This window comes from Panthera leo, chromosome C1 (genome assembly GCF_018350215.1).
Source record: "Panthera leo isolate Ple1 chromosome C1, P.leo_Ple1_pat1.1, whole genome shotgun sequence".
Classification (NCBI taxonomy): Eukaryota; Metazoa; Chordata; class Mammalia; order Carnivora; family Felidae; genus Panthera; species Panthera leo.
In genome coordinates this window covers 193,257,631-193,285,326 of record NC_056686.1, presented here as the reverse complement: position 1 = coordinate 193,285,326, position 27,696 = coordinate 193,257,631, and positions in this window count along the sequence as shown.

Here is a 27,696-nt window from a genome sequence, read left to right as displayed (position 1 = left end):
TTATACTTTTTCATAATTCAGAAAAACGTTAAGCTAAATTTATATTTAATGTTATTTATTTATAGGCTACTTAAGCATTTATAAAATTCTAAAGTTCCATCTTCCAAATTTTTAAGGACAAATCTTTTTCTAATACCTTGAAGGCTATATTTGCAAATAGATGTTTAAACATCTACACTCCTCACTTGCTCCAAAAATGCTTTTTCTTTGACCAAAAGCGAATTTTAAAGATAGAAATAAATGTGGCCAAAGGCTTTGCTAGAAACCGTATAATATAATTCAAGTATTAGGGTAGTGACCCATGTCACGGATTTTGTCTTCCCTGCAACAAGCACCATATACAAAGTATTAATATGCTAGTTACGAATCAATAATATCTGTTCAGTAATATAACCATTGTTTGCAGAGCCCTTATTCCATGCATTTGCATTGTACAAAGCATTGCTACACATTACCTAATTTAAATCTCACAATGATATGTGTAGCAAATGTTTAATTTGTATTTACAGATGAGAGAATGTGAGACCCAGAGAAGTAAAGTGACTTCTTAAGGTCACCCGGCTAGTAAGTGGCGGAAGTAGGATTTGGACTGTAGTCAGTTAAACCAAAGGCCATGCACTTTATCAGCTTTGTTCCTACGCTTAAAATACCCTTTCTAGGAAATGACTCGAGTGAATAAAGAGATGTTAGTTTAATAAGGAGGAAATATATTTACAGAAAACAACATAACTGCATTTAAGTGTACGATCGGGTTTTTGCTAGCTCACGTAGATAGGTCTTCTAGCTAGGGTGAATTAATGAGGTTTCACTATTAGTATTTTTGTATTATGGCATGAAAGACTGAATAATTTTAGAACCTGAATTGTATACAGTTCTTGTAAAAACATTTATCTACTTTAAACATAAAAGCTAAGGATCTGAACAATCTGCAAAGTTCTGAATTTTCTGAAGCTCAGGTGACGCTCAGCCATGGAAGTCTTCGATGGCATACTCAAATCTCTAGGGGAAGAAGTGCTTGTGCCGGCTTCCAGCGGCTTCCACAATCCACAGCGCATGCGCAGGGCAAGGAGCGTTTTTCCTTCCAGCGCTCAGCCTGAGGCACTAAATTCTGCTGTCTGGGCCACTGGTGCCCTCTGCAGGTCAGATGAATGCTCTGCAGCTCCAGGTTTCTTCTGTTAAAAAGGTCTCCGCAACGGAAACATTGGGTAAATTGCCCACCGTAGTGTCATTCCTATGTCTGGCAGTTAACTAGGTATTAGCTGGGGTAATGGTGATGACACGTGTCCCATCCTTCCTCAGGCTAGTCTGGGTTGTTCACGTGGTAGTGGGCACAGGGAGCATTGAAAATTTCAGACTATGCTTTCCTTCTACTCCTCAATCACTTTTTAGAAATTTTTGTACATAGGTGTTATATAACTATAATGCAACGCTCACATTTCAGTGTTTTAAGGTATTTAACTAAATCAGGATGATTTAAAAAATAAGGGGGGGAGCGGAGTGGAGACAGAGCTGGAGTTGGCAGTTGATTTTCCTTTAGAATGTAAATTAAAGTCTTTGAGAGACTGCATGGCATATTGCAAAGAATATTTTCTGAAATGACAGCATGGCAATCACATTCTGGCTTTCTCATTCACTAACTGATGACTTTGAATGTGTTGGTGAATGTCTCTGAGCCTCAGTGTTCTTATCTGTGAAATAGAGTTAATATCTTCCCTATTGGTTTATTTTAAGAGTATGATAAAGTAAACTACAAACCTACACTTGTGGTCTTTGTTCAGGGTCATATTTTAACTTATTTATGATTTTCCAACGAAGACTAGTTTGCAACTCCTACCTTTGGTAAAGAGGCAGTCTTTGGTTTGGTTTGGTTTGGTTTTGGGTTTTTTCCAAAGATTATATAACTTAGTGCGCTAGGGTTTTGTTTTCAGCCTTTAGGCTGGATAAGAAATTCATATAAAAATGCCTAAGTCTTCTTATCCTGGGTATGTTCTAAGTTCTTCACATATATTAACTTATTTTGTTTTCATACCAATCCTTCAACCTCGGGACTATTGTTTTTCAAAAGAGGAAACTGAGGTAGAAAGATTTTTAAAAATTGTTAAAGATGGGACAGTTTATAAGTGTTGGACCCAAATCCATCTTGGCAAATCTGGTTTCAGTGTCTATATATTTAACCGTATATTCAACATTGAAGAATTTTAAAAGATGCTATTTAAATTAAACTATTGCTATGGGGATTAATATTAATCAGACCATTATTTTTCACACTCAGGCAAACTACTTCATGTATTAACAAAGTTAATATTTACAACATGGGACCATTTAGGATGATCAAAATTAAGCATTATAATTAGAGTTCTGGATATTGTAAAGCTGGAGCAGGACGTGATGTTTCTCTTCACTTAAACCGATTGGATTTTCTTTGGTTGCTTAGGTTTTTCTGCAACTTTATGCCAATAGTGCACCTCTTGATGGCAGCGGTAACAAGAGGCATGATGGTTAGATCAGGAGACAAGATTCAACTAAAGTGATTTTTTGAAGTTAAACTCTTAAAAAACAAACATGATCTGTGTACATATTTGGAAGAGTTAAATGATTTAACCATCTTAGTCTGTTGGGACTGCTGTAACAAAATACCATAGACTGAGTAGCTTATAAACAACAGGAAATTGTTGTTCAACTGCTCTGGACACTGGTGAGTCCGAGATCAAAGTGCCAGCAAATTTGGTATCTCCTGCTCGCCCACTTCTTGATTCATAGGCGGCTCATTTTCTCCCTGCTCTGTCCTTCTGTGGAAGAAGAGGAGAGAGACTTCTCTGTGGTCTTGTTCATAAGGGCACTAATCTCTTCATGAGGGTTCCACTCTCACGACCTAATCACCTCCCAAAGGCCCCACCTCCTGGTACCATCACCTTGGGGATCAGAACTCAGGATATGGATTTGGGGTGGGGACACAAACATTAAATGTATAGCATTAACTATATATATGAGAGCAACTATATCCTGCCTAACCCTTCCCCACACTAGACTCATGATTAAAAGTAAAACCAATGAAAAAAAACAAACAAAACTGCTTTTAGGGTTTTTTGTTGGTGTTGTTATTCTTCTGATAGCACTAAAGACTGTGCCTATAACAAGATATCAACTTTAATTTCATCCTAATTTCAGCCTCCTCATTTCTGCTATTCAGCTTACCACCATTCTCGGTTCCTTGACTCCTCAGCTCTGCAAGGTTTAACAACATGCAAAACATCCAATTCTTCAATTACCACTTGATAGAAGAGTGTGAGGAATAAGTGTAGGAATTCCCTGAGCCTGCCCTGATGGGTTAACAAAGCATAAAGAACTAGAAAGCCATAGGATGTTCACACACAAGTTTGGGTAAACAAGATCAGGGAAATAGGTATAGGTAAGGCAAGGCAAAGGCCCCAGTATAGGACAAAGGTATACGAGGTAAACAAGATTAGGTATTCAGGGCGGAAATGCCCCCCAACTTTGTACTATAGCAGAAAGCTGCTTTCACAGGAAGGGAGGACCAAATTAGGTAAACAGGTAAATAGGGCTATAGACTGCTATGGGGTGAAGTTGCCCAGAGCTGGAGCTAATTAACAAAAGAAAGGTGCCTTGCTGACCCTGAGATAGCAAGCTCTGTCTTTCTTGTCCCCTAGGCCAGTTTAGGTAAACAGAGGTGGTGCCTCATGTCTGCTGTAAGCATCCTTCTGCCCTCGCCAGGATTTTGTTTTGTATTGACCCAAACCCCTAACACTGCATATCTTCAAAACCCCCTTTCCCTCACACCCATGAGTTAATGTTCACGATTTCATTGTCTCTTTGTACACGTCCAAACTATGTTTGTAAGCCTTCTGATCCTAATAAAAATGGAGCAATCGGGCTCTTGTCTTCTCCTGGACATTAACCATCTCTCGCACTTTTAATCCTGCATCCCGCTTTCCTGCTGGACAAGAAAGAATTCCAGACCCAGATTCTACAACAGAAGAGCATATTAATGCCCCCATTTTTTCCCTCATCCTTTCTTACCCTCACCCTGCCTTCATTTTTTGTCAGTTTTGTTGAAGTTGAAAACACTTATATTCTGGGGCGCCTGGGTGGCGCAGTCGGTTAAGCGTCCGACTTCAGCCAGGTCACGATCTCGCGGTCTGTGAGTTCAAGCCCCGCGTCAGGCTCTGGGCTGATGGCTCGGAGCCTGGAGCCTGTTTCCGATTCTGTGTCTCCCTCTCTCTCTGCGCCTCCCCCGTTCATGCTCTGTCTCTCTCTGTCCCAAAAATAAATAAAAAACGTTGAAAAAAAAAAAAAAAAAAATTTAAAAAAAAACACTTATATTCTGTTTTATGACAATAGTGAAATACCATATGATGTGCCTATAGGTTTTTAGCTAAACAATGAAGCCGGCACTTACGTTGCTATGACCATAGAAATATTGTTCACTTCAAAGCCAGGAAGTGCACCATGGCTACATTACCTTTTCTGCCAATGCAGTGTTATAAATCTGTGTCATTAGATGGAAAAGTTTCCTAGCATTAGGTACAAATGGGTTGTCTTGTTTTATGCTGAAACAATTCTTTATTATTTTTTACTTTATTTATTTATTTATTTATTTATTTACTTTTGAGAGACAGAGAGAGAGAATGAGCAGGGTAGGGGTAGAGAGAGAGGGAGAGAGAGAGAATTGCAAGCAGGCTCTGTGCTCTGTGCTGAGTCCCACATGGGGCTTGATCTCACGACTATGAGATCATGACCTGAGCCAAAATCAAGAGTCGGGAGGTTAATTGAGCAAATCTCAAAATATTAGAGCAAGCCTCTACAATGAATGTAGTTTCTCTTTTCCAATCAGTTTCCTTCAGGAAAGAAAAAAGGTATTTTTTAAACTCCCCTTCCATGAGTGATTTATTTTGCAATATTTTATTTAGTTGCAGTTAAATTCTAACCAGAGATAATGAAAACTTTAAGTTGTCATTTTTATTTTTTGAAACTTAAAATATAATTTGAACCGATTTACCCCCCCAAATATAAAATAATTTTAACATTTTATACAATTTCCTTTTGATGACAATAAGTGACGAAGAGCACAGTGTACTATTTTTGTGTGTTTGGACACTTTTTTCCAGCTGCAGAATTGAAAAGGATTCGTAGAATAGATTGCTTCTCTAATACCTCTGAGGTTACATGACATTGAGTATTTTATGAGTCTGCCAACAACGTGGAATTTAGATTTTGAAGAGTAAAGTAAAAACTACAAATCTAGACTAACACCTCATTTCAACTGATACTTCGTAAGAAAACTAAAATTCCATTTCCATCATAATTCTTCTCCAATACTGTTACCTCCCTATAAAGTCTTGTTGAGATTGTGTTTTCAGAGTTAATGCTCGTCCATTATGGATTCATAAACACTGAGAGCCAAACTCAGCCAACTAACTTTGTAATCAGACAAATCGAGGCACTGAGAGTTTAAATGGCTTCCTCAAATAGGTCCACAACTAACTACTGGTAGCCTGGTGCTTTCCAACAAATTTTTGATGTTTTGTAGTTCCATTCTTATACAGTGCAACATATTTTTAGTTTTTTTTTCTTATAACTTCTTTGATACCTGGTTACTTAGAAATGCTATTTCATTTCTAAACATTTGGGGGATTTTGCAGATATCTTTCCCTTGATTTGCAATTTAATTCCATTGTGGTTGGAGAATATTCTTTGCATGATTTCATTTCTTTCAAGACATTGAGACTTTATGTATGACACAGAAAATAATCTTTTAGTAAGAGCTCTGTGTGAACTTCAAGAGAACACATTTTCTTTTTCCTTTTCTTTTTCTTGTTCTTTTTTTTCTTCTTTTTATTTTTATTTTATTTTATTTTTATTTATTTTTTTTTTTGCATTTGGTGGAAGTCACCCACTGAGGGTGTTCTTGAATTTGCTGGGAAAGTGTTGTGCTGCCTGCAGAACTTTCTGGGAAGCTGTCCGTGGGTGTCTCATGGAAACTTGCTGGAAGCAAGCTCAGTTGGGTGTCCCACTTGCTGGCTGAATACTGTAGGAGCAAGAAAGGAAAAAAAGCACCTCGGAAAGGTAAAGAGAAGGTCCTTCCTCCTCATGCTATGTCCCTCAGGGTCCCTCTGCTGGCAAAGCTTGCCATCTTGCCAGCCGGAAAGAGAGAAATGCTTATAAGATTCAGCTCCACTGTCACAAGTAAGACAATGAAGAGTGGATGTGGAGTTTGGAGGCAATAAATTGATGTAACTGGCACACCATAAATAGTATTATTTACATAACTCTTTCTAACCTTTATTAAAACGTATCTTATTTTCTCTACTGTATTTTATCAATAACAGTCATAATCAACAAGGAGACTTAGAAATGAAAATTCTTGGAATATACACAAGATAAGTAGACATAGTATAGTTCCTATAATTTTCATCTTTAATTATTAATGTAATAAAATTAAACTCACAAATGCGTGGATTTATCAGTAGATGGTGCTATATGCCTTATATTTTAATTATTTTCTGGAGGGCTTAACAATGTTTTGATTTCCCTTTATATAACTGTTTCATACCTTTAAAAAGGTATAGAATGCAACTTACATTCAAGTAATTTACAAAAATACTTAACATTTAAATTATATTTGAAAAACGGGGCACACTTTCACAGAACACGCAAAAGTGCAAATAGGAAAAAATGCAAACAGTGATGCTTTCATAACAGTAAACATTCTGCCAGCTGTCTGGTAAGTTAGTTCTTAATTGTAAGAACTTCAGTTTGTATAAAAAATAAAGTAAAAATGATGGGTAATACTAAAATCACTCACTATATACCTTTGTTGGATCGATTTCCGAGTGACTTCGGGTATAAGCATTCATTCTTCCAAATAGAAAAAGGATGAGATGGATGAGTGGATCATTGAAGACAGCTTTCCCCAATTTATGTTACCTAATCAAAAATGTGAGTTTTAGCATAATAGATGTAATCGGATTGTAGAAATAGATGACAGTGTTGCCTGGAGTTTTGACAAAAGGTAAGTAGTTAATTCTGCTAAGAATGAGGGATGGACGTGTGCCAGAGATGGGGATGTTTTGTCGTTGCAAGGAAATAAGAATGGATAGAGAAGTAAGTTGTATTGAAACTTTTACCGGCCTAAAAACTTCATAGGATTGCACTTATATGAGGAATCCAAAAAAACAAAACAAAGGAATAAAACAAAACTCACCGATACAGAGCATAGATTGGTGGTTATTAGAAGGGAAGAGCACTGGGGGTGGGTGAAAGGGGGCAAGGGGGCTATTGTATGCTGACAGATGATAACCAATTGTGATCACTTTGCACCGTATGCAGATATCAAATTATTCTTTTGTACACCTGAAACTACCATCATGTTACAGACCAATCTTACCTCAATAAAAATTTTTAATGATAAATGCTTCATTGAGTACAATTTTTCTATTTCATACACAAAAATACAGATTCTCATATTAGAAAAAGAAGTATCACTTTGCTTTGGAGAGTAGATACCATTTATATGCTAAAAGTAAAATTCGAGATTTGACTTGGAAGGTTTTGCAGAAACCTAGTGAATTCAGAATAGCGCGGTGCATTGCTCTTTCTGATAACACTGTCCCAATTGTTTTGGGAGGGTCGTCTGTGGAATATATTTTGTTGTTTGTCCTCCAGCTTAGAAATGCACAGTGGGTGTGTAAATAACTTTCACATATAAACGTGTGCTTCTGCACCTCTACAGCACCTCACTTGCTCTCAAGTCTCTGTTATTGCTGCTGGGAGCGTCACGAAAACAAGTCAGACTTTTAGATCTGTTTTCCTTGGTGTGACCTATATCAACAGAATTATGGGGAATACTTCTTTAAAAATGGCTCCTAAGAGTAGGAAGTGGGAACCTCCCCACAGTCAGGTCCCTTGAGCTGTCACTATGTTTTATAACACATTTCCCCCATTTCTGAATACATGGAACCATGTATGATTCTGTATGGCCCATATTCTACTGAAAAAGAAGGGGAAAAAACCTAAAATATAATATAATAACATAATCACACTTGCCAGATTTACATATGGATATACATGTTTCTTTTCTTTTCTTTTCTTTTCTTTTCTTTCTTTCTTTCTTTCTTTCTTTTTTGTCTTCATGTATTTTTTAAAAAATAGTCTGGATGCAATGGATGAAACCAATAACCATTTACAACAGTGTTAGTGTAAGGAAATTTTCTGAAGTCTAAACAGGTGACTTACAAATAAATGTCTCTGAGCAATAATTAGTTTAAATATTAAGAGTCATAGGCATACATGTGTGTGTTTTATATCCCAAATATTAAGCTATAATTATTTAAAGAAAGTGACTTACTAAGTGGTTTCTTTGTAACACATTGTTGATTTTTAAAACCTTAATTATTTTTGTAAGTTCTCTTTTAAGTTTTGAAGATCTTTGTTAATGACATACATTTGTCCTTCCCAAAGAGGATCACTTCATCTTCCCATATCTAGTTTTTGTCTCCTTTATTTCCTGCTGTGTGCTCTCCTTCCAATTTTGCTTTGTTATAGCAATGTCGAGGAATGCTAAATTAATTTCAATTTTCTATAATTCCTTAATTTCAATTAATGTAAAATTAACAAAATGATAGAAGTAGGGAAAGAAATGTACTTTTCAGAAAGGCTGAAACGTACTTCTGAAATATACCTAAAATTTATTGTACTATCACGTACTTCAAAAAAATTATTTAAGTAAACTCTACCTCCAACGTGGGGCTCAAATTCACAACCCTGAGGTCAAGAGTTGCATGCTCCACTGATTAAGCCAGCCAGGCACCCCTGTGCTATCATGTACTTTAATAATTAGTTTAGCTTGATGATCATGGTGTGTGCTCTTTTGTGAGAGATTCATCACAGTCAGCTTCCAAATCAGAGTTTTCAGCTGCTTGTGGTTAAGCAATATATTTAAAAACATATCCCAAGAATAGCAGATAGTTGTAACATTTTGCCATTAACATTTGTCAATGAGAGAGAAAAGGATGTTTGTTTTCAGAAACAATAACCAATTTTTTTCCAATTTTGTGCTTCCTCTTCCTTTCTCTTCCCTTTTCTTCTTCTTTTCATTCCTAAATATCTCTCCAGGACAATTTTGTCCTAAAGCCCTAGGTAGAGACATATAGTGAGGGGGAGAGGGAAGAAGCAAAAAGATGGGGAGTGGGGGAAGAACAGTGAGGGGTCAGAGATCTAGGAAGGAGAAAGACAGCTGCCTTGAAGGGCTGCTTGGTGCAGAACCCCAGCAAGGAGAGGAGCAAGCTCATGTGACAGGGCACTTGGTGAGTGGTGTCAGAGTAGAGCGGGAGAGGGCATCCTTGCAGGCAGCAAATCTGAGGGGGGGAGTCAGAGACCATGCAGAGTAAGGACGGGATACATGTGGGGGTTAGGGATGAGTATGGAAATCTGAGTAGGCTCAGGGTGCCCATACATACCCAGTGTGGAGCGCCTGAGCCTGAGTACTATGGTGAATGGCATCCCTGCAGTGGTGTCCCATGACCTTGAGCATCAAAGCCCAAACAGGGCAAGGGCAGCATGCACACAGTGGAGACAGATGGCACGGTGTGCAGAGTCACAGCCTGAGAAGCACATTTCTGAGTATCCGAGGCAACTCTGTGAGGGGTGGTGGACATCAAAGTGGGTCTCAGCACATTTGGATTTCAAACTATAGACTGAATATACCGAAAACCAGATCTACATCCCAGGAGGAAATACTTGTTCTTTATGGTTAGGACACAAAAGCATCCAAGTTGTGATGTTAATAACTGTTTTCAGTCATTGGGTTTTATGAAGCCCCACATCTTACAGTTCTCTGAAGTCAGGGTGTGTCAATGAGAAAGGAAGGGATGCTCTTGGAAAAGCTATCCTGGTCTCCTTGCTTTCTTAGAGAAATGCTAGCCAGAATTTTCCACCATTAGGGTCTGAGACTTCCTCATCAGGTCTGAGCATGTTTAGAAATTCTGGAACATCCTTCAGACTTCCTCCTGTTTGCCCTTCTTGGTAAATAAGGCACAATTGGGTTTTTTCCACCTAATGCCGTACGTTGTAATGCACTTCATGTAACCTCTCGATGAAAACCCTTAGCTGTTCAGGGTTTCGGAATACCGTACGTTCCACCCACATTTTTACACCTCAAATTTAAAAATTCAAACACAGAGTAGAGGTTTTAGGACCACTTGCATCTCTCATGAACTACTGAACAGCATCCCCTGCCCTACCAAGCTCACAAGTAGCGTTTAGGCTTCTGATTGCATATCTCTCATAGCAGAAAACTCATTACTCACCAGATTGCCCATTCTATTTCCTGTTAGAGTGATGGTTTTGCCTTGAAACAAAATTGTCTCCCTGTCCCTCTCTTTGTCCCATCAGAGGCACCTGGGTGGCTCAGTCGGTGAAGCAACCGACCTCAGTTCTGGTATGATCTCACAGTTCGTGGTTTCAAGACCCGCGTTGGGCTCTGTGCTGACAGCTCAGAGCCTGGAGCCTACTTCAGATTCTGTGTCTCCCTCTGTCTCTGCCCCCTCCCGCTCGCTCTCTGTCTCTCAAAAAATAAATAAACATTAAAAAAAAAGAAGGAACTCATTCTGTACCTTAAGATCACAAGAAATGGAATGTGCACCATTTTCCCATGCCAATCATTCAGATACTTAGCATATGGCTCCCTGTTCACCTGTGTCTTCTCCATAGTAAACAGCCAAAGTCCCTCCCATAGCTCCTTAGACAAGATGGTTTTCTAATCATGTAATCTCATCTACCTCATCATGATGTGTTTCTCTTAACATGATCCCATCTCTTGACCTACATGTGTAGAATGGAACATGATACTCCAAATGATTTTACCTCCACAATTTTGGTATTGATTTAAGAAATTTAATATATCTTTATATGAAAATAAGCTCTGCTTACTATATTGGCAATTTTTCAGTAACCTAAAACTGCTCTAAATAAAAAGTTTAATTAAAAATTGCTAAATTGATTTTAAATACAAATATTAATATTGAAATATTTAATTCAACATTTTTAATATGCACACATTCATATACATGAACACACTTTCATTGTTTATAGAAAAAAAATTCTGAAATCCCACTATTAAACTTAATATGTAAGTTTAGTAAGTCATTTAATTTCAGAAGGCCAGTTTTCTCATCCAGGAAATGATATACTTGGATTAGATGTTCCTTAAATTTTATACAGTTTTCAAGTTGAAAAAGCAACACTTTTTTTGACATATTATTTTCAGTAGAATTTGGAAGTTACACCAGGACATTCCAGATGTTCAGTAACTTAGTAGTACTTCAATAAACTTTTCTGACAGTTTCTGTAATCCTCCATGAGATGGTGCTATGTTACTATAAGAAAATTGTCAAATTTCCAATTTCACAAAGCTTGGCATCAATTATCCTTAGCTGTTAGAGTGCACCTATTTTTTTTTCAAAAAGTATTGGAGAAAAAAATATAGTGAATCCATCTAACTAACAAAGGAATTAATTTATGATAAATTTATGGATTAACTTTGATAAAATCCATTACTTAAATTAGAGGTGGGCAATTTTTTTTAAAGGACCAGAGAGTAAATATGTTAGGATTTGTGGACCAGATTGTGATCTCTTTCTCTACAAATTCAAATATCATTGTTTGATGAAAGCAGCCAAAGACAATTTACAAATAAGTGCATGTGGCTGTGGGCCAGTAAGACTTTGTTTACAAAAACAGACAGTAGGCTCATGGGCTATAGTTTGATGATCCAAGATATAAATCACAGATGAAATTCAGCCACGATTTATGTCCGCTTGCAAACTGCCCTCCATACACAGAGGGCAAGGAGAGACTGAAGAACAAGGCAAACAACTCCAGATTGGTAGGTGGCAAGTTTTAATAAGCAAAAGAACTTATGTATGATCCTTGCCTTGGGCAACCACAAGATGAGTGGGTCTCTGCCCACAGTCTGCCAGAATCTTAAAAGTTTATATGGAGTCTATAACTGGGTTAAATCACATATTCAGTCCAGATGGTCTCAAAAACACCACAGTCTCTCAAGGCTCTCAAGTCTCTCAAGTTCTCAAGGGAACTTCTCAAGAAGTTCCCACTGTGAGAACGGTAGGTGGAATGGTCATTTCTAAGGCAGTAGAAAGGGTGAGGGGCCTCTGATTACCTGGGTCTAGATCGTCAGTCCATCAGTGGTCATTTCCTCTCGACAACCTCCCCCAACAATTTATTAGTGAACATGTTTACTGCGCTAACATTGGTACTTCTATAAGATAAACAGACTCCAGAGTGGCTCCTCCATGATCCTTGCCTCCTGGTATTCACGAATTTTTGTGATTCTTTCCCCTTGTGTGTGGGCAGGACCTGAGACTTCCTTTTAACCCGTAGAATATTACACTGGTGTTGGGATGTTATGCCTGTAATTATGCTTTGTTAGGTAAGAGTCCATTTTGCTAGCAGACTTACTGTGGACACTGTCCTTGCTGATGTGATTAAAAAAAAAAAGTGACCATTTTGGGGGAGTCCACATAAGAAGCTGAGGGGCACCTCCAGCAGTCAGTAAGAAACTGGAGCCCTCAGTCCTACAGCCACAAGGAAATGAACTTTACCAGCAATCTAACTGCTGATAAGAGCTTGAATTGGAACGTTTCCCCCAGGTGAACTTCTAGATGAGAATCCAGCTTTGCTGATACTTAAAAAAAATTTTTTTAATGTTTTAATTTTGAGAGAGAGACAGAGACAGAGACAGAATTCTAGCAGGGGAGGGGCAGAGAGAGGGGGAGACACAGAATCTGAAACAGGCTCCAGGCTCTGAGCAGTCAGCACAGAGCCCCACATGGGGCTCAAACTCACAACCGTGAGATCATGAACTCATGAAGTCGGACGCCTAACTGACTGAGCCAACCAGGTGCCCCTGGCTGATACTTTAATTGCAGTTTTGCAGAGGACTCATTTAGGCTATGCCTGGATTCCTGAGCCACAAAACTGTGAGATTAAAGAATGTGTGTTGTTTTAGACTTCTATTTGTTAGGGGTGCCTGGGTAGCTCAGTTGGTTAAGCGTCCGACTTCAGCTCAGGTCATGATCTCACAGTTTGTGATTTCGAGCTCCACATCGAGCTCTGTGCTGACAGCATGGAGCCTGGAGTCCGCTTGGGATTCTGTGTCTCCCTCTCTCTCTGCCCCTCCCCTGCTCATGCTCTGTCTCTCTTTCAAAAATAAACATTAAAAAAATTTAAACTTCTATTTGTTATGCAGCAATAGGAAACTAATACACCATAGTTTCACATGTATGCCTATATCTGTTTATAGCTATGACTCCATACATATGTATTTATGTGTATGTATTGCATTTACATCTAAATATTTCTTTACATCTCTGTCCCACTTCCGAAATTTATTTGGTTTGACTGTGGCTTTTTCATTGTTTCAAAGATGTTATAGGACAAAAGAATAAAAGCAAAGAAGACAGGAATTTTAAAAACTGAATTGTGGTTTTAGAGGTCTATATGTACTCTTAGGAGAACGGAAAAGACTCATGGAAAAAACCAAAGGTCAACAATTGGTAGTTCATAGCCCAAATTTAGCTTCTGTTGTTTTCCTCTGATATATATTTTCAAAGAATTTGAATGCTGTTTGCCTAGCATCTTCATATTGATGTTATGTGTCTGAAAGCCTTTGAGTTTGAATTTCATGACATGGACAAAAAAAGGATAACAAAACAACAAACACAAAACAAAGGAAAAAGGGAAGGAAGGAAGGAAAGAAGGGACCAATGTTAGTAAACTATCATATCTAGCTGGAAATGACTTGCCTTTGAGAGAAAGGAGGAGTCTCAATGAAAGCAATGAGAATTGCAAATGCCAAGATGAATCCTAAGGTGAGGGATCTCCTTCTCTCATCATCAGGCTGAGTTAGGGAAAGTAGAACATGAAAGAAGGTGTCAAAACTGAAGGGATCCCAGAGCAGATGTGCTTCCCTGAGACATTAACACCCATCTGGCCTCATCTCTCATGGCCACACAATTGCAGACTGTGGGCCCTGAAAGCTTTGTGTTGGAGTCATGAGACTTGTACTATGTTGTTGTCATGTGGGTTGTGTTGATGTTCATCCTGTAACTATTTTTAAAGGTAATGAAATTGATGCTGAGTGGAATCTATCATGTCACACAAGTTTGATTTATTTTTTAAGATTTTATATTTAAGTAATCTCTACAACCAATGTGGGGCTCGAAATTATGACCTTGGAATCAAGAGTCCCATGCTCTACTGACTGAGCCAGCCAGGTGCCCCAGAGTTTGATTTTTATTAAGATTCCAAGAATACTAATGCTGGTTGAGCAAACAGGGCATATAACGACTGGAATTGGTAAAATAAGAGAACAGAGAAATCTGGAGCTCAGTGTCACGTGAAACCAGCAAATAAAAGAAGCTCCAAAAAGAGGAAATAAGCAAAGGGGCATCAAGTCATTGAGGGAAGACTGGCCACATGTAAAGTTTACCATTGACTGAGTGAAGGTGGTGGTGGGGGTGGGGGCGGGGGAAGCCATCAGCATCCACTCCTCTCCTCCCTTGATAAACTGGTTCTCTCTCCTTTTTCACATATGCCCATAGCTCTACCCTAATGTTTCTTTTAAGATATGAGAGTATTTCATGATGTTCTGAGGCCACAGTTACTGCTTAATGAACTGGAAGCTACCCTTAGGCCCCCACATAGAGATTATGAACTGAATGGATCCTGTCACCCTCACTGCATTCAAATTATTCACAAACCAATTTCTTCATTCTGCCTTTGTCCTTCCTCTTTTCTCCCTCTCTCTATTTCTTCTTCAGTTTCTCCGTGTCTGTCTCTCTTCACACACACACACACACACACACACACACACACACACAGCTTTGTTGAAAAGAGTATTTCTTAAGTAGCTTCCATGAAATTGTTGTAGGGATGAAGAAGTGGGAACACAGATCTTTCCCACTTAAACTTGAATTTATTATTGAGTAAATTGCAGTGAAAATGACCAAGAAGAACTGCTTAGAGGACATAGATGTTTGCTGGCCAAGAGTTTTCCATTTTGGGAAAAAAAGCAATGTCAAAATAAGGGAGGTAAAATACTGAACTGTGGCAAAATTTTTTATCACATCTTTGGCATGGCAGTTTGAGAATGGTTTCTAATCTGTACTGTAATGTTCTATCCCACAAAAACAATGTGAATGCTTTTTTTTCTTGAAGAATTTCAAAGAAAATTATCTTTGTCTTTAAATTTATCGACATAGGTAACTCTTCTTTATGGTTTTCATAACTCCTTCATATATCTTTATCAGTGTTTTAGGGAAATATAATTCTTTTGACTTGTAACAAATACTACCCTCTTCCAGACTCTAGAAGAGTCTCTTCCACATTTATAGGCATCACTCATATTCTGATTTCCATCTCTAAACTGCTATTTCTCATAGAGAGTTAGTGAAAAATGTGTTTTATTTGGATTTTGCAGTGTTAAATTTATGAACACTGCACATAACACAGTGTTGGAGTTATGAAAGATTTATACTAGGGATTCAGAATTTTTTTTTAACCAATGTCATCCATTTAAAGATAATACTTATTCATTTGATTAATGACATTATCAATACTGTACAAGTACTCTGTGCGTATACTTTAAAGTTTATTTTCTCTTAGGGAGTTTTGTTTTTTGCTTTTAGTTTTCATTTTCTTCTTTGATAAATTTAAAGTAGATGCTGTAGAATAAAAGGCAAATATTTTAGAAAAAGTCAAAGTCTACACAAGAATATTTAAGAGAGGTAAGATTTATGCCCTACTCTGTAAAGCTGGTAGGCTCTTTATAGTTCCACCTGACGGAGTGCATGATAATCAATGGATCATTGCAAAGGAATGACTGTCGTCATGATGTGGTAACAATGATCCAAGCTTTCTACATTGACAAATTTCTCTTTCCTCAGAAAATAACATTATAATAAGCTTCTATCTAAGAGAAATGATGGCGGATGATGAAACACCCCTTTGTCACTAAATTGTGGGTGATAATAGCATCTGACACTTTGCCTCTCATTGACTACATTAACTAGCAAGAATCAAGTGTGCGTACATGTATACATACATTATGTATTTTTTCCTATTCTGGATTTTCAATTTTTCTCGGATCATAGTAGTTAATTATGAAAGTTAGTGGAACTGTCTGAATAGGTGATGTGATTTGATATATCACTGTCACTATCTGTGAAAGATGGCTGCACATAATTGGATAATTGGAATATAGAGATATAGAGATTTTTTTTCAGAAGCATTAGCATCTATTCACATTGAATCACAAAACAGAATTGCTTCGAGGGATATAGAAGAACAGAAAACAATCAGTTTCAGAATTTGCATTAAATATGAGTCTGGTGATTCAGTTTACCTCACAAGTAATGGTGTTTATGTAAAATAATGAGTGGTTCGATAAGTCAGTCAGAGTTTACCCTCAGATTAACCCTCTATCAGCTCTAAAACTGTTACAACTATCCAGAATGCATTTCCTGTGTGGTTGCGGCTCCTAATATCCTAGGGTAACACAGATTAATGTTACAGAGACGGTTACGCCATAGATCTCAGGGATGTGTCATCCTTCATGTTCTGAGCGTGACTTTTCTGATCAAGACTGTCTTAGAGATGGAGGCTTTCACAGAACTTGCACTGACTTCAAAATTGCAACAACTTCAGCCTCTTTTTCAGCTGCTTCTTATTCCTTTTAACACCGTCAGTCAACCATCTCTTTTTTAGGGCCACAGAGAAGAAAAGAAAGAAATTATTATTCAAAGAGCTTACAATCTATGAGATGTAGGGGATAAGGTATGATATCTGGAGACTTCTGCAAAATCTACACCAAGAATATAATCATCATGGCAAAGTGTTTCAAGTATGTACCTATTCTTTTAAAGCATGGAAGGAACGTGCTCACATTTTATAAGCCATCTTCTGTTGCAAACCTTCTTACAAGGTCATAGAGTAAGTGGGAAACTGGGAGTTGGATTTAGCCAGGGTGAGAGGGTGTGCTCTTAGTCACCAGGATGGAATGTGTCTTCTAGCACAAAGTAAAACAATGTTAAACTCATTGACCATCAGCCCACAACAACCCAGAGGGATCCATTGTGGATGGGACACTCCAGAATCTCTTTCCAAACCCAGAGTTGTGTGATACAGCGGGTCTAAATTTTCCAGGTCCAAAAATATGTCATACCAAATAGACACAATCCAGAGAATAGTGAAACCCTCACTGAGTAGAATGTTAAACATCAATTGACGATATTGTCTGAAGGCAAATAAATTAATTCGGATCATTGGAAGGTAAATGTTGGGAATAGTAACGAAGGAATTCTTCTTTCCTTGAAGTCAGTGGAGAGTTGGAAGATTCAGTTTACTTTCATTTCAATCCTCTTTTTCCCTCCTAATGGATAACAGTGAGAAAAACATCAGGATGTATTTGAGGAAGGAACATACTATGTTCTGTACCTTTTAACTGGAAATGCAGTGATCCACTTATCAGGCACATTGCATGTGATATGCATAGAGAAGATAGAAATGTAAGTTCCTCTCATAGGTGGTGAAATTACACAGTGCTGAGTGCTAAATACCAGTAACATTTCTTTGTCTCCTGACCACATCTATGAAATCAAGAAGAGGCCCAAATATGTTGGGACAATGTCACTTAATACTAGTTGGGATTTTAAGTTCTTAGTTGAGATGTATTAGCGAAATCAGATTCTATCATTTTGCAGGGCAGACGGCATTGAACTTTCCACAGTGCAGTTTATTAGAATGTGAGGAATATTATTTTTGTTATTACTCAAACTTGTATGGAGACAGAACATATCTTTGACGAAGTTTTGTTTTTTTGTTATTTCCATTCTACGAACTTCCTTTTGTTTTAATTTTTTTAACCTTTACTTATTTTTAAGAGACAGAGAGAGAGCATGAGCAGGGACAGGGGCAGAGAGAGAGGGAGACACAGAATCTGAAGCAGGCTCCAGGCTCCGAGCTGTCAGCACAGAGCCCAATGCGGGGCTTGAACCCACTGAACTGTGAGATCCTGACCTGAGCCGAAGTCCGACGCTTAACCGACTGAGCCACCCAAGTGCTCTGCATTCTACAAACTTCTTAGTTTTACATCCTGATTCTTGTTTTAGTGGTTACCTTGAATGTTATAATATGCATCATTGTCTTATTGAAATTTAATATAAATTATCCCATTTACCACTTCTGTCAAAATTCAAGGACTTTAGAATAGTTTAACTTAGTTTGCTTCCCTCTTGTATTTTAAAAATCATTTTGACATTTTTGTATACGTGTTTCAGACTCTCAAAATATTGTTGCCTGTACAGCCAATATCCATTCATATTATTATACAGTTACTGTTTTTGATTTTTTTTCCTGAGGCCCTCGACTTCCATCTAAGCATCTAAATTCATTTTCTTTATGCCTGAAGAATGCTTTTTTAGTAAAAACTGCTACTAATGATTTCCATTATCTTGTTTTTCTGAAAATGTCTTTATTTCACTTTCATGTAGATGGCTGTTTTTACTCTGTATCAAATTCTAGATTATTTATTTATTTGCATCTTAAAGATGTCATTTCATTCTTTTCTGGCTTCCATGTGTTCTAGTGAGAAATTAACTTTTGGTTTCATTGTTGCATCTTGGACAGTAATGCTTGGTTTACAGCAGTTTTACTATGATGTTCTCAGATGCAATTTGCTTTTTATTTATCCTGCTTGGAGTTCAGAGTGCTTCTTGAATCTGTGGTGTTCATTACTGGATCCATGAGATATTCCTCTCTTCCCTTTCAGTGATTCTAATATATATGTTAATCCTACCTACCTTTTCCTATAATGTTCTTATGATCTCTAGTGTGTTTCCCATGCCTTTTACTTCCCATGCTTTACTTAGTATATTTTCTATCTTCCAGTTTGGTAATTTACTGTTACATATATCTATGAAGTTCATAATTTTAACTAGTCGTAGCTTTTAGCTCTGGACATTCCATTTAGCTTGCTTTTATGGTTTATGATTCTGTGCTCAAATTCACTATCTTGTCATTTAAATTCTTGAAAATACTAATCCAAGTTAGTATAGGGTCCATGTTTAAAAACTCCAATATCTGGATCTCCCATGGCTCTGTGTTTATTTTTGCCTGTTTTTATTTCTCAGGTTTTGCTAAATTTTCCCATTCCACTAATGTAGAACATGACCACATGACTTATTTTGCCAATGGGATGTTAGTGTGTATGACACAGCAGAACAGCGAAAGGTGCTTTGTCTCTTAGATTCCTGTCACTACCAAGAGAACATGTTTTGGGTAGCCTGTTAGTCTCAGGAGAATGAGGCACATGAAACAGACCCACACTGATCCTGAAGTCTGACTGCAAGCCTTCGTGATTTTACGTGCAATCAGCTGAACCCCAGCAGATCTTAAGTCAGGCGACTGGAAACAAATCCTTCCTCTAGCGCACCATTGAGTTTTGGGGTTGTTTGATATACACAATTTGTGGAAATACTTTACAGATACACAAGTCTATAAATAATCTGTTAGTATTTGCTTGCTTGAAAATAATCGATAACAAGTTAACTCTTCATTCTTTATTACTATTCACAACTCCTGGACTAAAATGCAAGGCTAATTTGAATTCTGAGTAAATTCCAATCAGTTTTACGGGTTCTAAATTGGTTGTCTGCATCTCTTAGATTATTTTTTCTTTTCGCTTCTATTGATGTGGCCTTATCCATATCATGTTTTTCTTAGAAAAACTCTGCCAACTAATTTTCAATGTACTTCCCTTAAATTGGACAAATAATATTATTCAGAATTCAAGGGAAAGGTATTTTCTTTTATTGAATGACTCATATGGCAATTTCTTAGGTTGCCATTGATTATTTTCCAACATGTTTTTAAAAATAAATTATTTTCTGTTCCATAGTAATCACACTAATTAGAATTTTCCAAGCAAGTATATTCTTAGAATTTATTTTAATGATAATATAACAATATGGAACACATGCTGTGCACTATTGCACCTTAAGTATTTAACCTGAAAATGAACAACACATCAGTGCATTATCTGCTGATAAATAGTATCTTAATAACCTCAAGAATTATTAGTACATACATAACTTGCTATTATGGGCTAGTTTCAATACACATAAAAAAGTCAAATTTTATGGGGCGCCTGGTTGGCTCAGTCAGTTGAGTGTCTATCCCTTGATTTAGGCTCAGGTCATGATCCCAAGGTCATGAGATCAAGCCCCATCTCAGGCTCCACGCTAAGCATGGAGCTGCTTAAGATTCTCTCTCTCTCTCCCTCTGCCCTTCTCCCCCACTAGTGCACTCTCTCTCTCTCTCTAAAAAAAATTCAAATTCTAAGTAATAATAAAATCAATACCACAATGTTGAAGTTGTGTTTGCAAGGTGGTTTTTAGAGTCACAAAATTTGAGACTTAATTCTTTTTCAAGGTGTAAACACATCCCCATTTGTAAACTTCTCATCATATTGAAATTTTATTATGATCTCAGATTTTTAGGGTCTCTCGATGTCCTTCAGTCTCTACAAGTCAGTGTGACTTTGATAAATCATTGGTTGTGTTATAGCGCCCTATTGTTCACTTCTAGAGGTAATACAGCAACTGATGTTAAGTGGGAACGAATGAGAGAAAAAGATAAAAACATTCTCTATTGGGTCATTCTAAACTGAAAACATTGAAGAGACTCATGAGTGCTTCCTTCTCGTGTATTTAACACAGAGGCACAGATTGTTCTCTTTGCAGGTGCATACCTTGAGCCACACCACAATACCTGCATTAGGTAACTCTTCACAAGAAGTAGCATAACTATTTTTGTGAAACCTTCTCTAAGTGACCCACATAGATAGAAAGTCTTTGCCGCTCTGTTCCCCTTACAGTTAGCTACTCTATTGTTTGTTAACTGCCTCTATTTTTGCTTCCCATTAGATGGTAAACTATGAGAGCAGAGAGCATGATTCACGCTAACATAAGGTTAGGAATCTCCTTGAGACACAGAATGTATCTGTAGAATGAAAGGAAAACCTCAGACACAGAACTAAGAAGAGGGATCTAGTTTTCCCCTTCTTTTGATATTGGAAAAATAAGCTACATATCTTAACCAAAAATCTTCTTTCAACCACGTATATGAGTGCTGTAAGAGTTAAATATTTTTACTTCTAGTTTATTTGCTATTAAGTTGATATGAAAAAAATTGGCTTTGTGGTTTGGGCGCTTGAGTGTCTCATGCATACTTAACAATATTCAGAATTATCTGGAGTACTTTCAGGTATGGGTTTTTCCCATTTACTGAGCTATAAAGTTGGATAAAAATACTATCTTTGAATGCACTAAAATTATGTTCTTCAATATAATTTCCCAAACCACAATAAGCGGTATCATTTTCCTGCTTACCTATTTCTTTATAAACATTCTAGCCCCTATTTCTTGGGAATTTCTTTTTCCAGCTTGTTACCATATGGCTTTTATGTTTTTCCAATATCATCATATTTTCTGCTCTTCTCAGAATTTTGATATAAATTATTACTTATTCCTTTCTACGGAAAATGTAAATGTTATATGATACTTGAAATGCAGTGAACCAAAGTTGGCAAAAGGCAGTAGCACCTCTCTAACAATCCTCTTTTATTGCAGACATATTTCAGTTAATTCCACACCAAATAATTTAGAATACACAACAATAAAGTTTGAGGGGTGTCTGGGTGGTTCAGTTGGTTAAGCCACCGACTCTTGATTTTGGGTCAGGTCATGATCTCTCGGTCATGGGACTGAGCCCCACATGGAACTCTATTCTAAGCACAGAGCCTGCTTGGGACTCTCTCTCTCCCTCTCTGCCCTTCCCCGCTCACATGCATGCTCTCACTCCCTCTCTTTCTCTCAAAATAAATAAACATTAAAAAAAAAACACCAAAAACCCATGATGCTGAGCCTGCTTCCCCACACACATAAGTGGAGATAGAACCCTAAGGCTATTAGCTTACAGGAGATGGAGTGATAGTGTAAATACTCTAAGAAGTTACAGAATTAAGCTAATAAATATACTTTACATTTTAGTATGGCAATTGTAAAAGCTGAAAATGCCTAGTAGTTCTATGTTCAGACTTTTTTTTAAACTAACATTTGTGAATATACTCATGAGAAAGAACTGTTCATTCTACAATCAATAAGCTGCCAACAGGTTCTTAAAAGGGATTAACCATCTTGCTGATGGTGAGAGCAGGTGTTTCCAGGGTGTCTGCTTACCATTGTGTCTGCAATTCAGTATGTATTCAATGTCAAAACAGTCCTTTACGAAGAGAATTGTGGCTTTGGGTGCTAGTGGGAGACAGATGGTTAATATGACAAATAATAGATAGAAGTTTCATTAAAGCAATGTGTTTCACATATTTTTAGATATGGACATATGCTCCATTGAAGGGAGAATAAATTCATCCCTGGGAAACGTCTGGAACAGAAATGCATGGACATTCCAGTGCTCACGAGGTGCTGTGTCCACACATTTGCACTAACTCCACACGAATCATCACCCGCTTCTGAATCGCTTCATCTCCCAAGCAGAGAGAGTGTGCTGCCTTCTCACACTAATCATACACATTTCAAATATGTGAGGACGTGATACAATCCAGTGATTGGCCTTTTCAGAGAATAAGAAGAAACTGATCAATCTGGTTTTTTTGGAAACCTATTCAACTGAAAAGAGTTTAGTTTAAAGGAAAGGATTTAACTGACATGGATTTTTTTTTTTAAATAAATGCTTGTTTCTTTATCTTTGTGTTTAGGTGTTGATGGAAATCTTTCAACTGTCAAAGTTGCCAGTAGAAGGTGGTGTTAAACAATGGAATACTACGTGGCAATGAGAAAGAATGAAATATGGCCTTTTGTAGCAACATGGATGGAACTGGAGAGTGTGATGCTAAGTGAAATAAGCCATACAGAGAAAGACAGATACCATATGGTTTCACTCTTATGTGGATCCTGAGAAACATAACAGAAACCCATGGGGGAGGGGAAGGAAAAAAAAAAAAAAAAAAGAGGTTAGAGTGGGAGAGAGCCAAAGCATTAGAGACTGTTAAAAGCTGAGAACAAACTGAGGGTTGATGGGGGGTGGGAGGGAGGGCAGGGTGGGAGGGAGGGCAGGGTGGGTGATGGGTATTGAGGAGGGCACCTTTTGGGATGAGCACTGGGTGTTGTATGGAAACCAATTTGACAGTAAATTTCATATATTAAAAAAAAAATAAAATAAAAAAAAAAATAAAAAAAAATCCTAAAAAAAAAAAAAAAAAAAAGAAGGTGGTGTTAATTTTTAAATTTGGGGGTTTATTCTTTTGATCAATCAGGTAATTTTATCACATGGAAAGAAATAAGTCACAGACTCTAAAGACACAAATTGAGGATTTAACATCAGAGAAAAATGTAATTAATGTACCTGACTTCCCTTCAAAGGGAAAATTTAAATCTAACCTTAGCAGATTGAGTAGCATTATATCACAACAATTTGTCTTTAAGTTTTTTAAAAAATGTTTTAAAATATAATTTATTGTCAAATTGGTTTCCATACAACACCCGGTTCTCATCCTTACTTTAAGTTTTAAACTTACTTACCCAGTTGTGGGGATTAAAAAAAAAAAACCTTCTATCTTTAGATAACCATTTGATTATTTTCATCATTATCTAACATGAGCTATGAAAAATTATAACATGCTATATTGGGTGTTCAATTCACTGAAAGGATCTATGAAATATGTGAGCTTATTGTGTCGGTTATATTGAACTGGTATCTGCTAAAGTTTACAAATCATAGCCTATTAGAAATGAAGCCACTTTTTAAAACAAATCGGTTTAAAAAACCAAATTGGTTTACTTTATTCTTTTTTTTATTTTTTTATTTTTTATTTTTTATTTTTTTAATACATGAAATTTACTATCAAATTGGTTTCCATACAACACCCAGTGCTCATCCCAAAAGGTGCCCTCCTCAATACCCATCACCCACCCTAGCCTCCCTCCCACCCCCCATCAACCCTCAGTTTGTTCTCAGTTTTTAACAGTCTCTTATGTTTTGGCTCTCTCCCACTCTAACCCCCCTTTTTTTTTTCTTCCCCTCCCCCATGGGTTTCTGTTACGTTTCTCAGGATCCACATAAGAGTGAAACCATAGGTTATCTGTCTTTCTCTGTATGGCTTATTTCACTTAGCATCACACTCTCCAGTTCCATCCACGTTGCTACAAAAGGCCATATTTCATTTTTTCTCATTGCCACGTAGTATTCCATTGTGTATATAAACCACAATTTCTTTATCCATTCATCAGTTGATGGACATTTAGGCTCTTTCCATAATTTGGCTATTGTTGAGAGTGCTGCTATAAACATTGGGGTACAAGTGCCCCTATGCATCAGTACTCCTGTATCCCTTGGATAAATTCCTAGCAGTGCTATTGCTGGGTCATAGGGTAGGTCTATTTTTAATTTTCTGAGGAACCTCCACACTGCTTTCCAGAGTGGCTGCACCAATTTTCATTCCCACCAACAGTGCAAGAGGGTTCCCGTTTCTCCACATCCTCTCCAGCATCTATAGTCTCCTGATTTGTTCATTTTGGCCACTCTGACTGGCGTGAGGTGATATCTGAGTGTGGTTTTGATTTGTATTTCCCTGATAAGGAGCGACGTTGAACATCTTTTCATGTGCCTGTTGGCCATCCAGATGTCTTCTTTAGAGAAGTGTCTATTCATGTTTTCTGCCCATTTCTTCACTGGGTTATTTGTTTTTCGGGTGTGGAGTTTGGTGAGCTCTTTATAGATTTTGGATACTAGCCCTCTGTCCGATATGTCATTTGCAAATATGTTTTCCCATTCCGTTGGTTGCCTTTTAGTTTTGTTGGTTGTTTCCTTTGCTGTGCAGAAGCTTTTTATCTTCATAAGGTCCCAGTAATTCACTTTTGCTTTTAATTCCCTTGTCTTTGGGGATGTGTCAAGTAAGAGATTGTTACGGCTGAGGTCAGAGAGGTCTTTTCCTGCTTTCTCCTCTAGGGTTTTGATGGTTTCCTGTCTCACATTCAGGTCCTTTATCCATTTTGAGTTTATTTTTGTGAATGGTGTGAGAAAGTGGTCTAGTTTCAACCTTCTGCATGTTGCTGTCCAGTTCTCACAGCACCATTTGTTAAAGAGACTGTCTTTTTTCCATTGGATGTTCTTTCCTGCTTTGTCAAAGATGAGTTGGCCATACGTTTGTGAGTCTAGTTCTGGGGTTTCTATTCTATTCCATTGGTCTATGTGTCTGTTTTTATGCCAATACCGTGCTGTCTTGATGATTACAGCTTTGTAGTAGAGGCTAAAGTCTGGGATTGTGATGCGCCTCCTGCTTTGGTCTTCTTCTCCAAAATTACTTTGGCTATTTGGGGCCTTTTGTGGTTCCATATGAATTTTAGGATTGCTTGTTCTGGTTTCGAGAAGAATGCTGGTGCAATTTTGATTGGGATTGCATTGAATGTGTAGATAGCTTTGGGTAGTATTGACATTTTGACAATATTTATTCTTCCAATCCATGAGCAGGGAATGTCTTTCCATTTCTTTATATCTTCTTCAATTACCTTCATAAGCTTTCTATAGTTTTCACCATACAGATCTTTTACATCTTTGGTTAGATTTATTCCTAGGTATTTTATGCTTCTTGGTGCAATTGTGAATGGGATCAGTTTCTTTATTTGTCTTTCTGTTGCTTCATTGTTAGTGTATAAGAATGCACCTGATTTCTGTACATTGATTTTGTATCCTGCAACTTTGCTGAATTCATGTATCAGTTCTAGCAGACTTTTGGTGGAGTCTATCGGATTTTCCATGTATAATATCATGTCATCTGCAAAAAGTGAAAGCTTGACTTCATCTTTGCCAATTTTGATGCCTTTGATTTCCTTTTGTTGTCTGATTGCTGAAGCTAGAACTTCCAGCACTATGTTAAACAACAGCGGTGAGAGTGGGCATCCCTGTCGTGTTCCTGATCTCAGGGAAAAAGCTCTCAGTTTTTCCCCGTTGAGAATGATGTTAGCTGTGGGCTTTTCATAAATGGCTTTTATGATCTTTAAGTATGTTCCTTCTATCCCGACTTTCTCAAGGGTTTTTATTAAGAAAGCGTGCTGGATTTTGTCAAAGGCCTTTTCTGCATCGATTGACAGGATCATATGGTTCTTTTCTTTTTTTTTGTTAACGTGATGTATCACGTTGATTGATTTGAGAATGTTGAACCAGCCCTGCATCCCAGGAATGAATCCCACTTGATCATGGTGAATAATTCTTTTTATATGCTGTTGAATTCGATTTGCTAGTATCTTATTGAGGATTTTTGCATCCATATTCATCAGGGATATTGGCCTGTAGTTCTCTTTTTTTACTGGGTCTCTGTCTGGTTTAGGAATCAAAGTAATACTGGCTTCATAGAATGAGTCTGGAAGTTTTCCTTCCCTTTCTATTTCTTGGAATAGCTTGAGAAGGATAGGTATTATCTCTGCTTTAAACGTCTGGTAGAACTCCCCTGGGAAGCCATCTGGTCCTGGACTCTTATTTGTTGGGAGATTTTTGATAACCGATTCAATTTCCTCACTGGTTATGGGTCTGTTCAAGCTTTCTATTTCCTCCTGATTGAGTTTTGGAAGAGTGTGGGTGTTTAGGAATTTGTCCATTTCTTCCAGGTTGTCTAATTTGTTGGCATATAATTTTTCATAGTATTCCCTGATAATTGTTTGTATCTCTGAGGGAGGGTTGTAATAATTCCATTTTCATTCATGATTTTATCTATTTGGGTCATCTCCCTTTTCTTTTTGAGAAGCCTGGCTAGAGGTTTGTCAATTTTGTTTATGTTTTCAAAAAACCAACTCTTGGTTTCGTTGATCCGCTCTACAGTTTTTTTAGATTCTATATTGTTTATTTCTGCTCTGATCTTTATTATTTCTCTTCTTCTGCTGGGTTTAGGCTGCCTTTGCTGTTCTGCTTCTATTTCCTTTAGGTGTCCTGTTAGATTTTGTATTTGGGATTTTTCTTGTTTCTTGAGATAGGCCTGGATTGCAATGTATTTTCCTCTCAGGACTGCCTTCGCTGCATCCCAAAGCGTTTGGATTGTTGTATTTTCATTTTCGTTTGTTACCGTATATGTTTTAATTTCTTCTCTAATTGCCTGGTTGACCCACTCATTCTTTAGTAGGGTGTTCTTTAACCTCCATGCTTTTGGAGGTTTTTCAGACTTTTTCCTGTGGTTGATTTCAAGCTTCATAGCATTGTGGTCTGAAAGTATGCATGGTATAATTTCAATTCTTGTAAACTTATGAAGGGCTGTTTTGTGACCCAGTATATGATCTATCTTGGAGAATGTTCCATGTGCACTCGAGAAGAAAGTATATTCTGTTGCTTTGGGATGCAGAGTTCTAAATACATCTGTCAAGTCCATCTGATCCAATGTATCATTCAGGGCCCTTGTTTCTTTATTGACCATGTGTCTAGATGATCTATCCATTTCTGTAAGTGGGGTGTTAAAGTCCCCTGCAATTACCACATTCTTATCAATAAGGTTGTTTATGTTTATGAGTAATTGTTTTATATATTTGGGGGCTCTGGTAT